This window comes from Schistocerca gregaria, unplaced genomic scaffold (genome assembly GCF_023897955.1).
Source record: "Schistocerca gregaria isolate iqSchGreg1 unplaced genomic scaffold, iqSchGreg1.2 ptg000256l, whole genome shotgun sequence".
Lineage (NCBI taxonomy): Eukaryota > Metazoa > Arthropoda > Insecta > Orthoptera > Acrididae > Schistocerca > Schistocerca gregaria.
This window is the reverse complement of record NW_026061762.1, coordinates 5,126,913-5,146,311: the sequence shown is the minus strand read 5'-3', so window position 1 is coordinate 5,146,311 and position 19,399 is coordinate 5,126,913.

Below are 19,399 nucleotides of genomic sequence, written 5' to 3'. Positions count from 1 at the left end.
TGCGGAAACACTAAAAGCACCATAGTAGAACACAGAAGGAGTTTCTAAGTTGAAGTAATAGCCAGTAAGAAGTAGTACAATTCAAGTTTTAGTTGTCGATTATTCACTTTTTAGCCGGCTTTGGTTGCTTTGACATGACCTAGGACCTTAAGATTTTGCATGGAAAGAGGACTAGCAGCCGCGTTGCACTGGTGAATGTGAAATTGTTCATATGTAGTAAAAACCTGAGAAATCAGTCCGTTTTCGTCATTTGTTATCGAATCGACTTAAAGCCAGATCGTCACATTGGCCGCTTTTCTTTCTGAGACGGTTACATTTATCGTCTGCAAAGCTATGTCGCGTGCTGCGGTATGCGGAGACACTAAAAGCACCATAGTAGAACACAGAAGAAGCTTCTAAGTTGAAGTAATAGCCAGTAAGAAGTAGTACAATACAAGTTTTAGTTATCGATTATTCACTTTTTAGCCGTCTTTGGTGGCTTGGACATGACCTCGGACCATAAGATTTTGCATGAAAGGAGGACTAGCAGCCGCGTTGCATGGGAGAATGTGAAAAGTGTTCATATGTAGTAAAAACCTGAGAACTCCGTCCGTTTTCGTCATTTGTTATCGAATCGACTTAAAGCCAGATCGTCACATTGGCCGCTTTTCTCTCTGAGACGGTTACATTTATCGTCTGCAAAGCTACGTCGCGTGCTGCGGTATGCGGAGACACTAAAAGCACCATATTAGAACACAGAAGAAGCTTCTAAATTGAAGTAATAGCCAGAAAGAAGTAGTACTATTTAAGTTTTAGTTGTCGATTAATCACTTTTTAGCCGGCTTTGGTGGCTTGGACATGACCTAGGACCTTAAGATTTTGCATGAAAGGAAGACTAGCAGCCGCGTTGCACGGGAGAATGTGAAAAGTGTTCATATGTAGTAAAAACCTGAGAAATCCGTCTTTTTTCGTCATTTGTTATCGAATCGATTTAAAGCCAGATCGACACATTGGCCGCTCTTCTCTCTGAAACGGTTACATTTATCGTCTGCAAAGCTATGTCGCGTGCTTCGGTATGCGGGAACACTAAAAGCACCATAGTAGAACACAGAAGAAGCTTCTAAGTTGAAGTAATAGTCAGTAAGAAGTAGTACAATTCAAGTTTTAATTATCGATTATTCACATTTTAGCCGGCTTTGGTGGCTTGGATATGACCTAGGACCTTAACATTTTGCATGAAAGGAAGACTAGCAGCCGCGTTGCACGGGAGAATGTGAAAAGTGTTCATATGTAGTAAAAACCTGAGAAATCCGTCCGTTTTCGTCATTTGTTATCGAATCGATTTAAAGCCAGATCGTCACATTGGCCGCTCTTCTCTCTGAAACGGTTACATTTATCGTCTGCAAAGCTATGTCGCGTGCTGCGGTATGCGGAGACACTAAAAGCACCATAATAGAACACAGAAGAAGCTTCTAAGTTGAAGTAATAGCCAGTAAGAAGTAGTACAATGCAAGTTTTAGTTATCGATTATTCACTTTTTAGCTGTCTATGATGGCTTGAACATGACCTAGGACCTTAAGATTTTGCATGAAAGGAGGACTATCAGTCGCGTTGCACGGGAGAATGTGAAAAGTGTTCATATGTAGTAAAAACCTGAGAAATCCGTCCGGTTTCGTCTTTGTTATCGAATGCACTTAAAGCCAGATCGTCACATTGGCCGCTTTTCTCTCTGAGACGGTTACATTTATCGTCTGAAGAGTTACGTCGCGTGCTGCCGTATTCGGAGACACTAAAAGCACCATAGCAGAACACAGAAGAAGCTTCTAAGTTGAAGTAATAGCCAGTAAGATGTAGTACAATTCAAGTTTTATTTGTCGATTGTCACTTTTTAGCCGGCTTTGGTGGCTATGATATGACCTAGAAGCATAAGATTTTGCATGAAAGGAGTACTAGCAGCCGCGTTGCACGGGAGAATGTGAAAAGTGTTCATATGTAGTAAAAACCTGAGAAATCCGTCCGTTTTCGTCATTTGTTGTCGAATCGACATAAAGCCAGATCGTCACATTGGCTGCTTTTCTCTCTGAGACGGTTACATTTATCGTCTGCAAAGCTATGTCGCGTGCTGCGGTATGCGGAAACACTAAAAGCACCATAGTAGAACACAGAAGAAGCTTCTAAGTTGAAGCAATAGCCAGTAAGAAGTAGTACAATTCAAGTTTAAGTTATCGATTATTCACCTTTTAGCCGGCTTTGGTGGCTTGGACATGACCTAGGACCTTAAGATTTTGCATGAAAGGAGGACTAGCAGCCGCGTTACATGGGAGAATGTGAAAGTGTTCATATGTAGTAAAAACCTGAGAAATCTGACCATTTTCGTCATTTGTTATCGAATCGACTTAAAGCCAGATCGTCACATTGGCCGCTTTTCTCCCTGAGACGGTTACATTTATCGTCTGCAAAGCTATGTCGCGTGCTGCCGTATGCGGAGACACTAAAAGCACCATAGTAGAACACAGAAGGAGTTTCTAAGTTGAAGTAATAGCCAGTAAGAAGTAGTACAATTCAAGTTTTAGTTATCGATTCACTTTTTAGCCGTCTTTGGTGGCTTGGACATGACCTCGAACCATAAGATTTTGCATGAAAGGAGGACTAGCAGCCGCGTTGCATGGGAGAATGTGAAAAGTGTTCATATGTAGTAAAAACCTGAGAACTTCGTCCGTTTTCGTCATTTGTTATCGAATCAACTTAAAGCCAGATCGTCACATTGGCCGCTTTTCTCTCTGAGACGGTTACATTTATCGTCTGCAAAGCTATGTCGCGGTGCTGCGGTATGCGGAGACACTAAAAGCACCATATTAGAACACAGAAGAAGCTTCTAAATTGAAGTAATAGCCAGAAAGAAGTAGTACTATTTAAGTTTTAGTTGTCGATTAATCACTTTTTAGCCGGCTTTGGTGGCTTGGACATGACCTAGGACCTTACGATTTTGCATGAAAGGAGGACTAGCAGCCGCGTTGCACGGGAGAATGTGAAAAGTGTTCATATGTAGTAAAAACCTGAGAAATCCGTCTTTTTTCGTCATTTGTTATCGAATCGATTTAAAGCCAGATCGACACATTGGCCGCTCTTCTCTCTGAAAAGGTTACATTTATCGTCTGCAAAGCTATGTCGCGTGCTTCGGTATGCGGGAACACTAAAAGCACCATAGTAGAACACAGAGGAAGCTTCTAAGTTGAAGTAATTGCCAGTAAGAAGTAGTACAATTCAAGTTTTAATTATCGATTATTCACTTTTTAGCCGGCTTTGGTGGCTTGGACATGACCTAGGACCATAAGATTTTGCATGAAAGGAGCACTAGCAGCCGCGTTGCACGGGAGAATGTGAAAAGTGTTCACATGTAGTAAAAACCTGAGAAATCCGTCCGTTTTCGTCATTTGTTATCGAATCGATTTAAAGCCAGATCGACACATTGGCCGCTCTTCTCTCTGAAAAGGTTACATTTATCGTCTGCAAAGCTATGTCGCGTGCTTCGGTATGCGGAAACACTAAAAGCACCATAGTAGAACACAGAAGAAGCTTCTAAGTTGAAGTAATAGTCAGTAAGAAGTAGTACAATTCAAGTTTTAATTATCGATTATTCACATTTTAGCCGGCTTTGGTGGCTTGGATATGACCTAGGACCTTAACATTTTGCATGAAAGGAAGACTAGCAGCCGCGTTGCACGGGAGAATGTGAAAAGTGTTCATATGTAGTAAAAACCTGAGAAATCCGTCCGTTTTCGTCATTTGTTATCGAATCGATTTAAAGCCAGATCGTCACATTGGCCGCTCTTCTCTCTGAAACGGTTACATTTATCGTCTGCAAAGCTATGTCGCGTGCTGCGGTATGCGGAGACACTAAAAGCACCATAATAGAACACAGAAGAAGCTTCTAAGTTGAAGTAATAGCCAGTAAGAAGTAGTACAATGCAAGTTTTAGTTATCGATTATTCACTTTTTAGCTGTCTTTGATGGCTTGAACATGACCTAGGACCTTAAGATTTTGCATGAAAGGAGGACTATCAGTCGCGTTGCACGGGAGAATGTGAAAAAAGTTCATATGTAGTAAAAACCTGAGAAATCCGTCCGGTTTCGTCTTTGTTATCGAATGCACTTAAAGCCAGATCGTCACATTGGCCGCTTTTCTCTCTGAGACGGTTACATTTATCGTCTGAAGAGTTACGTCGCGTGCTGCCGTATGCGGAGACACTAAAAGCACCATAGCAGAACACAGAAGAAGCTTCTAAGTTGAAGTAATAGCCAGTAAGATGTAGTACAATTCAAGTTTTATTTGTCGATTGTCAGTTTTTAGCCGGCTTTGGTGGCTATGATATGACCTAGAAGCATAAGATTTTGCATGAAAGGAGTACTAGCAGCCGCGTTGAGCGGGAGAATGTGAAAAGTGTTCATATGTAGTAAAAATCTGAGAAATCCGTCCGTTTTCGTCATTTGTTGTCGAATCGACATAAAGCCAGATCGTCACATTGGCTGCTTTTCTCTCTGAGACGGTTACATTTATCGTCTGCAAAGCTATGTCGCGTGCTGCGGTATGCGGAAACACTAAAAGCACCATAGTAGAACACAGAAGAAGCTTCTAAGTTGAAGCAATAGCCAGTAAGAAGTAGTACAATTCAAGTTTAAGTTATCGATTATTCACCTTTTAGCCGGCTTTGGTGGCTTGGACATGACCTAGGACCTTAAGATTTTGCATGAAAGGAGGACTAGCAGCCGCGTTACATGGGAGAATGTGAAAGTGTTCATATGTAGTAAAAACCTGAGAAATCTGACCATTTTCGTCATTTGTTATCGAATCGACTTAAAGCCAGATCGTCACATTGGCCGCTTTTCTCCCTGAGACGGTTACATTTATCGTCTGCAAAGCTATGTCGCGTGCTGCCGTATGCGGAGACACTAAAAGCACCATAGTAGAACACAGAAGGAGTTTCTAAGTTGAAGTAATAGTCAGTAAGAAATAGTACAATTCAAGTTTTAGTAGTCGATTATTCACTTTTTAGCCGGCTTTGGTTGCTTTGACATGACCTAGGACCTTAAGATTTTGCATGGAAGGAGGACTAGCAGCCGCGTTGCACTGGAGAATGTGAAATTGTTCATATGTAGTAAAAACCTGAGAAATCAGTCCGTTTTCGTCATTTGTTATCGAATCGACTTAAAGCCAGATCGTCACATTGGCCGCTTTTCTTTCTGAGACGGTTACATTTATCGTCTGCAAAGCTATGTCGCGTGCTGCGGTATGCGGTGACACTAAAAGCACCATAGTAGAACACAGAGGAAGCTTCTAAGTTGAAGTAATTGCCAGTAAGAAGTAGTACAATTCAAGATTTAGTTATCGATTATTCACTTTTTAGCCGTCTTTGGTGGCTTGGACATGACCTCGGACCATAAGATTTTGCATGAAAGGAGGACTAGCAGCCGCGTTGCATGGGTGAATGTGAAAAGTGTTCATATGTAGTAAAAACCTGAGAACTCCGTCCGTTTTCGTCATTTGTTATCGAATCAACTTAAAGCCAGATCGTCACATTGGCCGCTTTTCTCTCTGAGACGGTTACATTTATCGTCTGCAAAGCTATGTCGCGTGCTGCGGTATGCGGAGACACTAAAAGCACCATATTAGAACACAGAAGAAGCTTCTAAATTGAAGTAATAGCCAGAAAGAAGTAGTACTATTTAAGTTTTAGTTGTCGATTAATCACTTTTTAGCCGGCTTTGGTGGCTTGGACATGACCTAGGACCTTAAGATTTTGCATGAAAGGAGGACTAGCAGCCGCGTTGCACGGGAGAATGTGAAAAGTGTTCATATGTAGTAAAAACCTGAGAAATCCGTCTTTTTTCGTCATTTGTTATCGAATCGATTTAAAGCCAGATCGACACATTGGCCGCTCTTCTCTCTGAAAAGGTTACATTTATCGTCTGCAAAGCTATGTCGCGTGCTTCGGTATGCGGGAACACTAAAAGCACCATAGTAGAACACAGAAGAAGCTTCTAAGTTGAAGTAATAGTCAGTAAGAAGTAGTACAATTCAAGTTTTAATTATCGATTATTCACATTTTAGCCGGCTTTGGTGGCTTGGATATGACCTAGGACCTTAACATTTTGCATGAAAGGAAGACTAGCAGCCGCGTTGCACGGGAGAATGTGAAAAGTGTTCATATGTAGTAAAAACCTGAGAAATCCGTCCGTTTTCGTCATTTGTTATCGAATCGATTTAAAGCCAGATCGTCACATTGGCCGCTCTTCTCTCTGAAACGGTTACATTTATCGTCTGCAAAGCTATGTCGCGTGCTGCGGTATGCGGGATACTAAAAGCACCATAGTAGAACACAGAAGAAGCTTCTAAGTTGAAGTAATAGTCAGTAAGAAGTAGTACAATTCAAGTTTTAATTATCGATTATTCACATTTTAGCCGGCTTTGGTGGCTTGGATAAGACCTAGGACCTTAAGATTTTGCATGAAAGGAGGACTAGCAGCCGCGTTGGACGGGAGAATAAGTAAAGTGTTCACATGTAGTAAAAACCTGTGAAATCCGTCCCTTTTCGTCATTTGTAATCGAATCGACTTAACGCCAGATCGTCACATTGGCCGCTTTTCTCTCTGAGACGGTTACATTTATCGTCTGCAAAGCTATGTCGCATGCTGCGGTATGCGGAAACACTAAAAGCACCATAGTAGAATACAGAAGAAGCTTCTAAGTTGAAGCAATAGCCAGTAAGAAGTAGTACAATTCAAGTTTTAATTATCGATTATTCACCTTTTAGCCGGATTTGGTGGCTTGGACATGACCTAGGACCTTAAGATTTTGCATGAAAGGAGGAGTAGCAGCCGCGTTGCATGGGAGAATGTGAAAAGTGTTCATTAGTAGTAAAAACCTGAGAAATCTGACCATTTTCGTCATTTGTTATCGAATCGACTTAAAGCCAGATCGTCACATTGGTCGCTTTTCTCTCTGAGACGGTTACATTTATCGTCTGCAAAGCTATGTCGCGTGCTGCGGTATGCGGAGACACTAAAAGCACAATAGTAGAACACAGAAGAAGCTTCTAAGTTGAAGTAATAGCCAGTAAATAGTAGTACTATTCAAGTTTTAGTTATCGATTATTCACTTTTTAGCCGTCTTTGGTGGCTTGAACATGACCTAGGACCTTAAGATTCTGCATGAAAGGAGGACTAGCAGCCGCGTTGCACGGGAGAATGTGAAAAGTGTTCATATGTAGTAAAAACCTGAGAAATCCGTCCGTTTTCGTCATTTGTTATCGAAACGATTTAAAGCCAGATGGTCACATTGGCCGCTCTTCTCTCTGAAACGGTTACATTTATCGTCTGCAAAGCTAGGTCGCGTGCTGCGGTATGCGGGAACACTAAAAGCACCATAGTAGAACACAGAAGAAGCTTCTAAGTTGAAGTAATAGCCAGTAAGAAGTAGTACAATTCAAGTTTTAATTATCGATTATTCACTTTTTAGCCGGCTTTGGTGGCTTGGATAAGACCTAGGACCTTACGATTTTGCATGAAAGGAGGACTAGCAGCCGCGTTGCACGGGAGAATGTGAAAAGTGTTCATATGGAGTAAAAACCTGAGAAATCCGTCCGTTATCGTCATTTGTTATCGAATCGACTTAAAGCCAGATCGTCACATTGGCCGCTTTTCTCTCTGAGACGGTTACATTTATCGTCTGCAAAGCAATGTCGCGTGCTGCGGTATGCGGAGACACTAAATGCACCATATTAGAACACAGAAGAAACTTCTAAGTTGAAGTAATAGCCAGTAAGAAGCAGTACAATTCTAGTTTTAGTTGTCGATTATTCACTTTTTAGCCGCTTTGGTGGCTTGGACATGACCTAGGACCTTAAGATTTTGCATGAAAGGAGGACTATCAGTCGCGTTGCACGGGAGAATGTGAAAAGTATTCATATGTAGTAGAAACCTGAGAAATCCGTCCGGTTTCGTCTTTGTTATCGAATGCACTTAAAGCCAGATCGTCACATTGGCCGCTTTTCTCTCTGAGACGGTTACATTTATCGTCTGCAAAGCTATGTCGCGTGCTGCCGTATGCGGAGACACTAAAAGCACCATAGTAGAACACAGAAGAAACTTCTAAGTTGAAGTAATAGCCAGTAAGAAGTAGTACAATTAAACTTTTAGTTATTGATTATTCACCTTTTAGCCAGCTTTGGTGGCTTGGACATGACGTAGGACCTTAAGATTTTGCATGAAAGGAGGACTAGCAGCCGCGTTGCACGGGAGAATGTGAAAAGTGTTCGCATGTAGTAAAAACCTGAGAAATCCGTCCCTTTTCGCCATTTGTTATCGAATCGACTTAAAGCCAGATCGTCACATTGGACGCTTTTCTCTCTGAGACGGTTACATTTATCGTCTGCAAAGCTATGTTGCGTGCTGCGGTATGCGGAAACACTAAAAGCACCATAGTAGAACACAGAAGAAGCTTCTAAGTTGAAGTAGTAGCCAGTAAGAAGTAGTAAAATTCAAGTTTTAGTTGTCGATTATTCACTTTTTAGCCGGCTTTGGTGGCTTGGACATGACCTAGGACCTTAAGATTCTGCATGAAAGGAGGACTAGCAGCCGCGTTGCATGTGAGAATGTGAAAAGTGTTCATATGTAGTAAAAACCTGAGAAATCCGTCCGTTTTCGTCATTTGTTATCGAAACGACTTAAAGCCAGATCGTCACATTGGCCGCTTTTCTCTCTGAGACGGTTACATTTATCGTCAGCAAAGCTATGTCGCGTGCTGCGGTATGCGGAGGCACTAAAAGCACCATATTAGAACACAGAAGAAGCTTCTAAATTAAAGTAATGGCCAGTAAGAAGTAGTACTATTTAAGTTTTAGTTGTCGGTTAATCACTTTTTAGCCGGCTTTGGTGGCTTGGACATGACTTAGGACCTTAAGATTTTGCATGAAACGAAGACTAGCAGCCGCGTTGCACGGGAGAATGTGAAAAGTGTTCATATGTAGTAAAAACCTGAGAAATCCGTCCGTTTTCGTCATTTGTTATCGAATCGATTTAAAGCCAGATCGTCACATTGGCCGCTCTTCTCTCTGAAACGGTTACATTTATCGTCTGCAAAGCTATGCCGCGTGCTGCGGTATGCGGGAACACTAAAAGCACCATAGTAGAACACAGAAGAAGCTTCTAAGTTGAAGTAATAGCCAGTAAGAAGTAGTACAATTCAAGTTTTAATTATCGATTATTCACTTTTTAGCCGGCTTTGGTGGCTTGGATAAGACCTAGGACCTTAAGATTTTGCATGAAAGGAGGACTAGGAGCCGCGTAGCACGGGAGAATGTGAAAAGTGTTCATATGGAGTAAAAACCTGAGAAATCCGTCCGTTTTCGTCATTTGTTATCGAATCGTCTTAAAGCCAGATCGTCACATTGGCCGCTTTTCTCTCTGAGACGGTTACATTTATCGTCTGCAAAGCTATGTCGCGTGTTGCGGTATGCGGAGACACTAAAAGCACCATAGTAGAACACTGAAGAAGCTTCTAAGTTGAAGTAATAGCCAGTATGAAGTAGTACAATTCAAGTTTTAGTTGTCGATTGTCACTTTTTAGCCGGCTTTGGTGGCAATGACAAGACCTAGGACCTTAAGATTTTGCATGAAAGGATGACTAGCAGCCGTGTTGCACGGGAGAATGTGAAAAGTGTTCATATGGAGTAAAAACCTGAGAAATCCGTCCGTTATCGTCATTTGTTATCGAATCGACTTAAAGCCAGATCGTCACATTGGCCGCTTTTCTCTCTGAGACGGTTACATTTATCGTCTGCAAAGCAATGTCGCGTTCTGCGGTATGCGGAGACACTAAATGCACCATATTAGAACACATAAGAAACTTCTAAGTTGAAGTAATAGCCAGTAAGAAGTAGTACAATTCAAGTTTTAGTTGTCGATTATTCACTTTTTAGCCGCTTTGGTGGCTTGGACATGACCTAGGACCTTAAGATTTTGCATGAAAGGAGGACTATCAGTCGCCTTGCACGGGAGAATGTGAAAAGTATTCATATGTAGTAGAAACCTGAGAAATCCGTCCGGTTTCGTCTTTGTTATCGAATGCACTTAAAGCCAGATCGTCACATTGGCCGCTTTTCTCTCTGAGACGGTTACATTTATCGTCTGCAAAGCTATGTCGCGTGCTGCCGTATGCGGAGACACTAAAAGCACCATAGTAGAACACAGAAGAAACTTCTAAGTTGAAGTAATAGCCAGTAAGAAGTAGTACAATTAAACTTTTAGTTATTGATTATTCACCTTTTAGCCAGCTTTGGTGGCTTGGACATGACGTAGGATCTTAAGATTTTGCATGAAAAGAGGACTAGCAGCCGCGTTGCACGGGAGAATGTGAAAAGTGTTCACATGTAGTAAAAACCTGAGAAATCCGTCCCTTTTCGTCATTTGTTATCGAATCGACTTAAAGCCAGATCGTCACATCGGACGCTTTTCTCTCTGAGACGGTTACATTTATCGTCTGCAAAGCTATGTTGCGTGCTGCGGTATGCGGAAACACTAAAAGCACCATAGTAGAACACAGAAGAAGCTTCTAAGTTGAAGTAGTAGCCAGTAAGAAGTAGTAAAATTCAAGTTTTAGTTGTCGATTATTCACTTTTTAGCCGGCTTTGGTGGCTTGGACATGACCTAGGACCTTAAGACTCTGCATGAAAGGAGGACTAGCAGCCGCGTTGCATGGGAGAATGTGAAAAGTGTTCATATGTAGTAAAAACCTGAGAAATCCGTCCGTTTTCGTCATTTGTTATCGAAACGACTTAAAGCCAGATCGTCACATTGGCCGCTTTTCTCTCTGAGACGGTTACATTTATCGTCAGCAAAGCTATGTCGCGTGCTGCGGTATGCGGAGGCACTAAAAGCACCATATTAGAACACAGAAGAAGCTTCTAAATTGAAGTAATAGCCAGTAAGAAGTAGTACTATTTAAGTTTTAGTTGTCGGTTAATCACTTTTTAGCCGGCTTTGGTGGCTTGGACATGACTTAGGACCTTAAGATTTTGCATGAAACGAAGACTAGCAGCCGCGTTGCACGGGAGAATGTGAAAAGTGTTCATATGTAGTAAAAACCTGAGAAATCCGTCCGTTTTCGTCATTTGTTATCGAATCGATTTAAAGCCAGATCGTCACATTGGCCGCTCTTCTCTCTGAAACGGTTACATTTATCGTCTGCAAAGCTATGCCGCGTGCTGCGGTATGCGGGAACACTAAAAGCACCATAGTAGAACACAGAAGAAGCTTCTAAGTTGAAGTAATAGCCAGTAAGAAGTAGTACAATTCAAGTTTTAATTATCGATTATTCACTTTTCAGCCGGCTTTGGTGGCTTGGATAAGACCTAGGACCTTAAGATTTTGCATGAAAGGAGGACTAGGAGCCGCGTAGCACGGGAGAATGTGAAAAGTGTTCATATGGAGTAAAAACCTGAGAAATCCGTCCGTTTTCGTCATTTGTTATCGAATCGTCTTAAAGAAAGATCGTCACATTGGCCGCTTTTCTCTCTGAGACGGTTACATTTATCGTCTGCAAAGCTATGTCGCGTGTTGCGGTATGCGGAGACACTAAAAGCACCATAGTAGAACACTGAAGAAGCTTCTAAGTTGAAGTAATAGCCAGTATGAAGTAGTACAATTCAAGTTTTAGTTGTCGATTGTCACTTTTTAGCCGGCTTTGGTGGCAATGACAAGACCTAGGACCATAAGATTTTGCATGAAAGGAGGACTAGCAGCCGCGTTGCATGGGAGAATGTGAAAAGTGTTCATATGTAGTAAAAACCTGAGAAATCTGTCCATTTTCATTATTTGTTATCGAATCGACTTAAAGCCAGATCGTCACATTGGCCGCTTTTCTCTCTGAGACGGCTACATTTATCGTCTGCAAAGCTATGTAGCGTGCTGCGGTATGCGGAAACACTAAAAGCACAATTGTAGAACACAGAAGAAGCTTCTAAGTTGAAGTAATAGCCAGTAAGAAGTAGTACAATTCAAGTTTTAGTTATCGATTATTCACTTTTTAGCCGTCTTTGGTGGCTTGAACATGACCTAGGACCTTAAGATTCTGCATGAAAGGAGGACTAGCAGCCGCGTTGCATGGGAGAATGTGAAAAGTGTTCATATGTAGTAAAAACCTGAGAAATCCGTCCGTTTTCGTCATTTGTTATCGAAACGACTTAAAGCCAGATCGTCACATTGGCCGCTTTTCTCTCTGAGACGGTTACATTTATCGTCAGCAAAGCTATGTCGCGTGCTGCGGTATGCGGAGGCACTAAAAGCACCATATTAGAACACAGAAGAAGCTTCTAAATTGAAGTAATAGCCAGTAAGAAGTAGTACAATTGAAGTTTTAGTTGTCGATTAATCACTTTTTAGCCGGCTTTGGTGGCTTGGACATGACTTAGGACCTTAAGGTTTTGCATGAAAGGAAGACTAGCAGCCGCGTTGCACGGGAGAATGTGAAAAGTGTTCATATGTAGTAAAAACCTGAGAAATCCGTCCGTTTTCGTCATTTGTTATCGAATCGAATTAAAGCCAGATCGTCACATTGGCCGCTCTTCTCTCTGAAACGGTTACATTTATCGTCTGCAAAGCTATGTCGCGTGCTGCGGTATGCGGGAACACTAAAAGCACCATAGTAGAACACAGAAGAAGCTTCTAAGTTGAAGTAATAGCCAGTAAGAAGTAGTACAATTCAAGTTTTATTTATCGATTATACACTTTTTAGCCGGCTTTGGTGGCTTGGATAAGACCTAGGACCTTAAGATTTTGCATGAAAGGAGGACTAGGAGCCGCGTAGCACGGGAGAATGTGAAAAGTGTTCATATGGAGTAAAAACCTGATAAATCCGTCCGTTTTCGTCATTTGTTATCGAATCGAATTAAAGCCAGATCGTCACATTGGCCGCTCTTCTCTCTGAAACGGTTACATTTATCGTCTGCAAAGCTATGTCGTGTGCTGCCGTATGCGGAGACACTAAAAGCACCATAGTAGAACACAGAAGAACTTCTAAGTTGAAGTAATAGCCAGTAAGAAGTAGTGCAATTAAAGTTTTAGTTATCGATTATTCACCTTTTAGCCGGCTTTGGTGGCTTGGACATGACCTAGGACCTTAAGATTTTGCATGAAAGGAGGACTAGCAGCCGCGTTGCACGGGAGAATGTGAAAAGTGTTCATATGTAGTAAAAACCTGAGAAATCCGACCGTTTTCGTCATTTGTTATCGAATCGACTTAAAGCCAGATCGTCACATTGGCCGCTTTTCTCTCTGAGACGGTTACATTTATCGTCTGCAAAGCTATGTCGCGTGCTGCGGTATGCGGAAACACTAAAAGCACCATAGTAGAACACAGAAGAAGCTTCTAAGTTGAAGCAATAGCCAGTAAGAAGTAGTACAATTGAAGTTTAAGATATCGATTATTCACCTTTTAGCCGGCTTTGGTGGCTTGTACATGACCTAGGACCTTAAGATTTTGCATGAAAGGAGGACTAGCAGCCGCGTTGCATGTGAGAATGTGAAAGTGTTCATATGTAGTAAAAACCTGAGAAATCTGACCATTTTCGACATTTGTTATGGAATCGACTTAAAGCCAGATCGTCACATTGGCCGCTTTTCTCCCTGAGACGGTTACATTTATCGTCTGCAAAGCTATGTCGCGTGCTGCGGTATGTGGAGACACTAAAAGCACCATATTAGAACACAGAAGGATCTTCTAAGTTGAAGTAATAGCCAGTAAGAAGTAGTACAATTCAAGTTTTTGTTGTCGATTATTCACTTTTTAGCCGGCTTTGGTGGCTTGGACATGACCTAGGACCATAAGATTTTGCATGAAAGGAGGACTAGCAGCCGCGTTGCACGGGAGAATGTGAAAAGTGTTCATATGTAGTAAAAACCTGAGAAATCCGTCCCTTTTCGTCATTTGTAATCGAATCGACTTAAAGATAGATCGTCACATTGGCCGCTTTTCTCTCTGAGACGGTTACATTTATCGTCTGCAAAGCTATGTCGCATGCTGCGGTATGCGGAAACACTAAAAGCACCATAGTAGAGTACAGAAGAAGCTTCTATGTTGATGTAATAGCCAGTAAGAAGTAGTACAATTCAAGTTTTAGTTGTCGATTATTCACTTTTTAGCCGTCTTTGGTGGCTTGAACATGACCTAGGACCTTAAGATTCTGCATGAAAGGAGGACTAGCAGCCGCGTTGCATGGGAGAATGTGAAAAGTGTTCATATGTAGTAAAAACCTGAGAAATCCGTGGGTTTTCGTCATTTGTTATCGAAACGACTTAAAGCCAGATCGTCACATTGGCCGCTTTTCTCTCTGAGACGGTTACATTTATCGTCTGCAAAGCTATGTCGCGTGCTGCGGTATGCGGGAACACTAAAAGCACCATATTAGAACACAGAAGAAACTTCTAAATTGAAGTAATAGCCAGTAAGAAGTAGTACAATTCAAGTTATAGTTGTCGATTATTCACTCTTTAGCCGGCTTTGGTGGCTTGGACATGACCTAGGACCTTAAGATTTTGCATGAAAGGAGGACTATCAGTCGCGTTGCACGGGGGAATGTGAAAAGTGTTCATATGTAGTAGAAACCTGAGAAATCCGTCCGGTTTCGTCTTTGTTATCGAATGCACTTAAAGCCAGATCGTCACATTGGCCGCTTTTCTCTCTGAGACTGTTACATTTATCGTCTGCAAAGCTATGTCGCGTGCTGCCGTATGCGGAGACACTAAAAGCACCATAGTAGAACACAGAAGAACTTCTAAGTTGAAGTAATAGCCAGTAAGAAGTAGTACAATTAAAGTTTTAGTTATCGATTATTCACCTTTTAGCCGGCTTTGGTGGCTTGGACATGACCTAGGACCTTAAGATTTTGCATGAAAGGAGGACTAGCAGCCGCGTTGCACGGGAGAATGTGAAAAGTGTTCATATGTAGTAAAAACCTGAGAAATCCGACCGTTTTCGTCATTTGTTATCGAATCGACTTAAAGCCAGATCGTCACATTTGCCGCTTTTCTCTCTGAGACGGTTACATTTATCGTCTGCAAAGCTATGTCGCGTGCTGCGGCATGCGGAAACACTAAAAGCACCATAGTAGAACACAGAAGAAGCTTCTAAGTTGAAGCAATAGCCAGTAAGAAGTAGTACAATTGAAGTTTAAGTTATCGATTATTCACCTTTTAGCCGGCTTTGGTGGCTTGTACATGACCTAGGACCTTAAGATTTTGCATGAAAGGAGGACTAGCAGCCGCGTTGCATGTGAGAATGTGAAAGTGTTCATAAGTAGTAAAAACCAGAGAAATCTGACCATTTTCGACATTTGTTATGGAATCGACTTAAAGCCAGATCGTCACATTGGCCGCTTTTCTCCCTGAGACGGTTACATTTATCGTCTGCAAAGCTATGTCGCGTGCTGCGGTATGTGGAGACACTAAAAGCACCATATTAGAACACAGAATGATCTTCTAAGTTGAAGTAATAGCCAGTAAGAAGTAGTACAATTCAAGTTTTTGTTGTCGATTATTCACTTTTTAGCCGGCTTTGGTGGCTTGGACATGACCTAGGACCATAAGATTTTGCAAGAAAGGAGGACTAGCAGCCGCGTTGCACGGGAGAATGTGAAAAGTGTTCATATGTAGTAAAAACCTGAGAAATCCGTCCCTTTTCGTCATTTGTAATCGAATCGACTTAAAGATAGATCGTCACATTGGCCGCTTTTCTCTCTGAGACGGTTACATTTATCGTCTGCAAAGCTATGTCGCATGCTGCGGTATGCGGAAACACTAAAAGCACCATAGTAGAGTACAGAAGAAGCTTCTAAGTTGATGTAATAGCCAGTAAGAAGTAGTACAATTCAAGTTTTAGTTGTCGATTATTCACTTTTTAGCCGTCTTTGGTGGCTTGAACATGACCTAGGACCTTAAGATTCTGCATGAAAGGAGGACTAGCAGCCGCGTTGCATGGGAGAATGTGAAAAGTGTTCATATGTAGTAAAAACCTGAGAAATCCGTCCGTTTTCGTCATTTGTTATCGAAACGACTTAAAGCCAGATCGTCACATTGGCCGCTTTTCTCTCTGAGACGGTTACATTTATCGTCAGCAAAGCTATGTCGCGTGCTGCGGTATGCGGAGACACTAGAAGCACCATATTAGAACACAGAAGAAGCTTCTAAATTGAAGTAATAGCCAGTAAGAAGTAGTACTATTTAAGTTTTAGTTGTCGATTAATCACTTTTTAGCCGGCTTTGGTGGCTTGGACATGACTTAGGACCTTAAGATTTTGCATGAAAGGAAGACTAGCAGCCGCGTTGCACGGGAGAATGTGAAAAGTGTTCATATGTAGTAAAAACCTGAGAAATCCGTCCGTTTTCGTCATTTGTTATCGAATCGATTTAAAGCCAGATCGTCACATTGGCCGTTCTTCTCTCTGAAACGGTTACATTTATCGCCTGCAAAGGTATGTCGCGTGCTGCGGTATGCGGTCACACTAAAAGCACCATAGTAGAACACAGAAGAAGCTTCTAAGTTGAAGTAATAGCCAGTAAGAAGTAGTACAATTCAAGTTTATATTATCGATTATTCACTTTTTAGCCGGCTTTGGTGGCTTGGATAAGACCTAGGACCTTAAGATTTTGCATGAAAGGAGGACTAGCAGCCGCGTTGCACGGGAGAATGTGAAAAGTGTTCATATGAAGTAAAAACCTGATAAATCCGTCCGTTATCGTCATTTGTTATCGAATCGACTTAAAGCCAGATCGTCACATTGGCCGCTTTTCTTTCTGAGACGGTTACATTTATCGCCTGCAAAGCTATGTCGCGTGCTGCGGTATGCGGAGACACTAAAAGCACCATATTAGAACACAGAAGAAGCTTCTAAATTGAAGTAATAGCCAGTAAGCAGTAGTACTATTTATGTTTTAGTTGTCGACTAATCACTTTTATGCCGGCTTTGGTCGCTTGGACATGACTTAGGACCTTAAGATTTTGCATGAAAGGGAGACTAGCAGCCGCGTTGCACGGGAGAATGTGAAAAGTGTTCATATGTAGTAAAAACCTGAGAAATCCGTCCGTTTTCGTCATTTGTTATCGAATCGATTTAAAGCCAGATCGTCACATTGGCCGCTCTTCTCTCTGAAACGGTTACATTTATCGTCTGCAAAGCTATGTCGCGTGCTGCGGTATGCGGGCACACTAAAAGCACCATAGTAGAACACAGAAGAAGCTTCTAAGTTGAAGTAATAGCCAGTAAGAAGTAGTACAATTCAAGTTTATATTATCGATTATTCACTTTTTAGCCGGCTTTGGTGGCTTGGATAAGACCTAGGACCTTAAGATTTTGCATGAAAGGAGGACTAGCAGCCGCGTTGCATGGGAGAATGTGAAAAGTGTTCATATGGTGTAAAAACCTGAGAAATCCGTCCGTTATCGTCATTTGTTATCGAATCGACTTAAAGCGAGATCGTCACATTGGCCGCTTTTCTCTCTGAGACGGTTACATTTATCGTCTGCAATGCTATGTCGCGTGCTGCGGTATGCGGAGACACAAAAAGCACCATATTAGAACACAGAAGAAACTTCTAAGTTGAAGTAATAGCCAGTAAGAAGTAGTACAATTCAAGTTTTAGTTGTCGATTATTCACTTTTTAGCCGGCTTTGGTGGCTTGGACATGACCTAGGACCTTAAGATTTTGCATGAAAGGAGGACTAGTAGCCGCGTTGCACGGGAGAATGTGAAAAGTGTTCATATGTAGTAAAAACCTGAGAAATCTGACCATTTTCGACATTTGTTATGGAATCGACTTAAAGCCAGATCGTCACATTGGCCGCTTTTCTCATTGAGACGGTTACATTTATCGTCTGCAAAGCTATGTCGCGTGCTGCGGTATGTGAAGACACTAAAAGCACCATATTAGAACACAGAAGGATCTTCTAAGTTGAAGTAATAGCCAGTAAGAAGTAGTACAATTCAAGTTTTTGTTGTCGATTATTCACTTTTTAGCCGGCTTTGGTGGCTTGGACATGACCTAGGACCATAAGATTTTGCAAGAAAGGAGGACTAGCAGCCGCGTTGCACGGGAGAATGTGAAAAGTGTTCATATGTAGTAAAAACCTGAGAAATCCTTCCCTTTTCGTTATTTGTAATCGAATCGACATAAAGATAGATCGTCACATTGGCCGCTTTTCTCTCTGAGACGGTTACATTTATCGTCTGCAAAGCTATGTCGCATGCTGCGGTATGCGGAAACACTAAAAGCACCATAGTAGAGTACAGAAGAAGCTTCTAAGTTGATGTAATAGCCAGTAAGAAGTAGTACAATTCAAGTTTTAGTTGTCGATTATTCACTTTTTAGCCGTCTTTGGTGGCTTGAACATGACCTAGGACCTTAAGATTCTGCATGAAAGGAGGACTAGCAGCCGCGTTGCATGGGAGAATGTGAAAAGTGTTCATATGTAGTAAAAACCTGAGAAATCCGTCCGTTTTCGTCATTTGTTATCGAAACGACTTAAAGCCAGATCGTCACATTGGCCGCTTTTCTCTCTGAGACGGTTACATTTATCGTCAGCAAAGCTATGTCGCGTGCTGCGGTATGCGGAGACACTAGAAGCACCATATTAGAACACAGAAGAAGCTTCTAAATTGAAGTAATAGCCAGTAAGAAGTAGTACTATTTATGTTTTAGTTGTCGATTAATCACTTTTTAGCCGGCTTTGGTGGCTTGGACATGACTTAGGACCTTAAGATTTTGCATGAAAGGAAGACTAGCAGCCGCGTTGCACGGGAGAATGTGAAAAGTGTTCATATGTAGTAAAAACCTGAGAAATCCGTCCGTTTTCGTCATTTGTTATCGAATCGATTTAAAGCCAGATCGTCACATTGGCCGCTCTTCTCTCTGAAACGGTTACATTTATCGTCTGCAAAGCTATGTCGCGTGCTGCGGTATGCGGGAACACTAAAAGCACCATAGTAGAACACAGAAGAAGCTTCTAAGTTGAAGTAATAGCCAGTAAGAAGTAGTACAATTCAAGTTTTAATTATCGATTATTCACTTTTTAGCCGGGTTAGGTGGCTTGGATAAGACCTAGGACCTTAAGATTTTGCATGAAAGGAGGACTAGCAGCCGCGTTGCACGGGAGAATGTGAAAAGTGTTCATATGAAGTAAAAACCTGAGAAATCCGTCCGTATCGTCATTTGTTATCGAATCGACTTAAAGCCAGATCGTCACATTGGCCGCTTTTCTCTCTGAGACGGTTACATTTATCGTCTGCAAAGCAATGTCGCGTGCTGCGGTATGCGGAGACACTAAAAGCACCATATTAGAACACAGAAGAAGCTTCTAAATTGAAGTAATAGC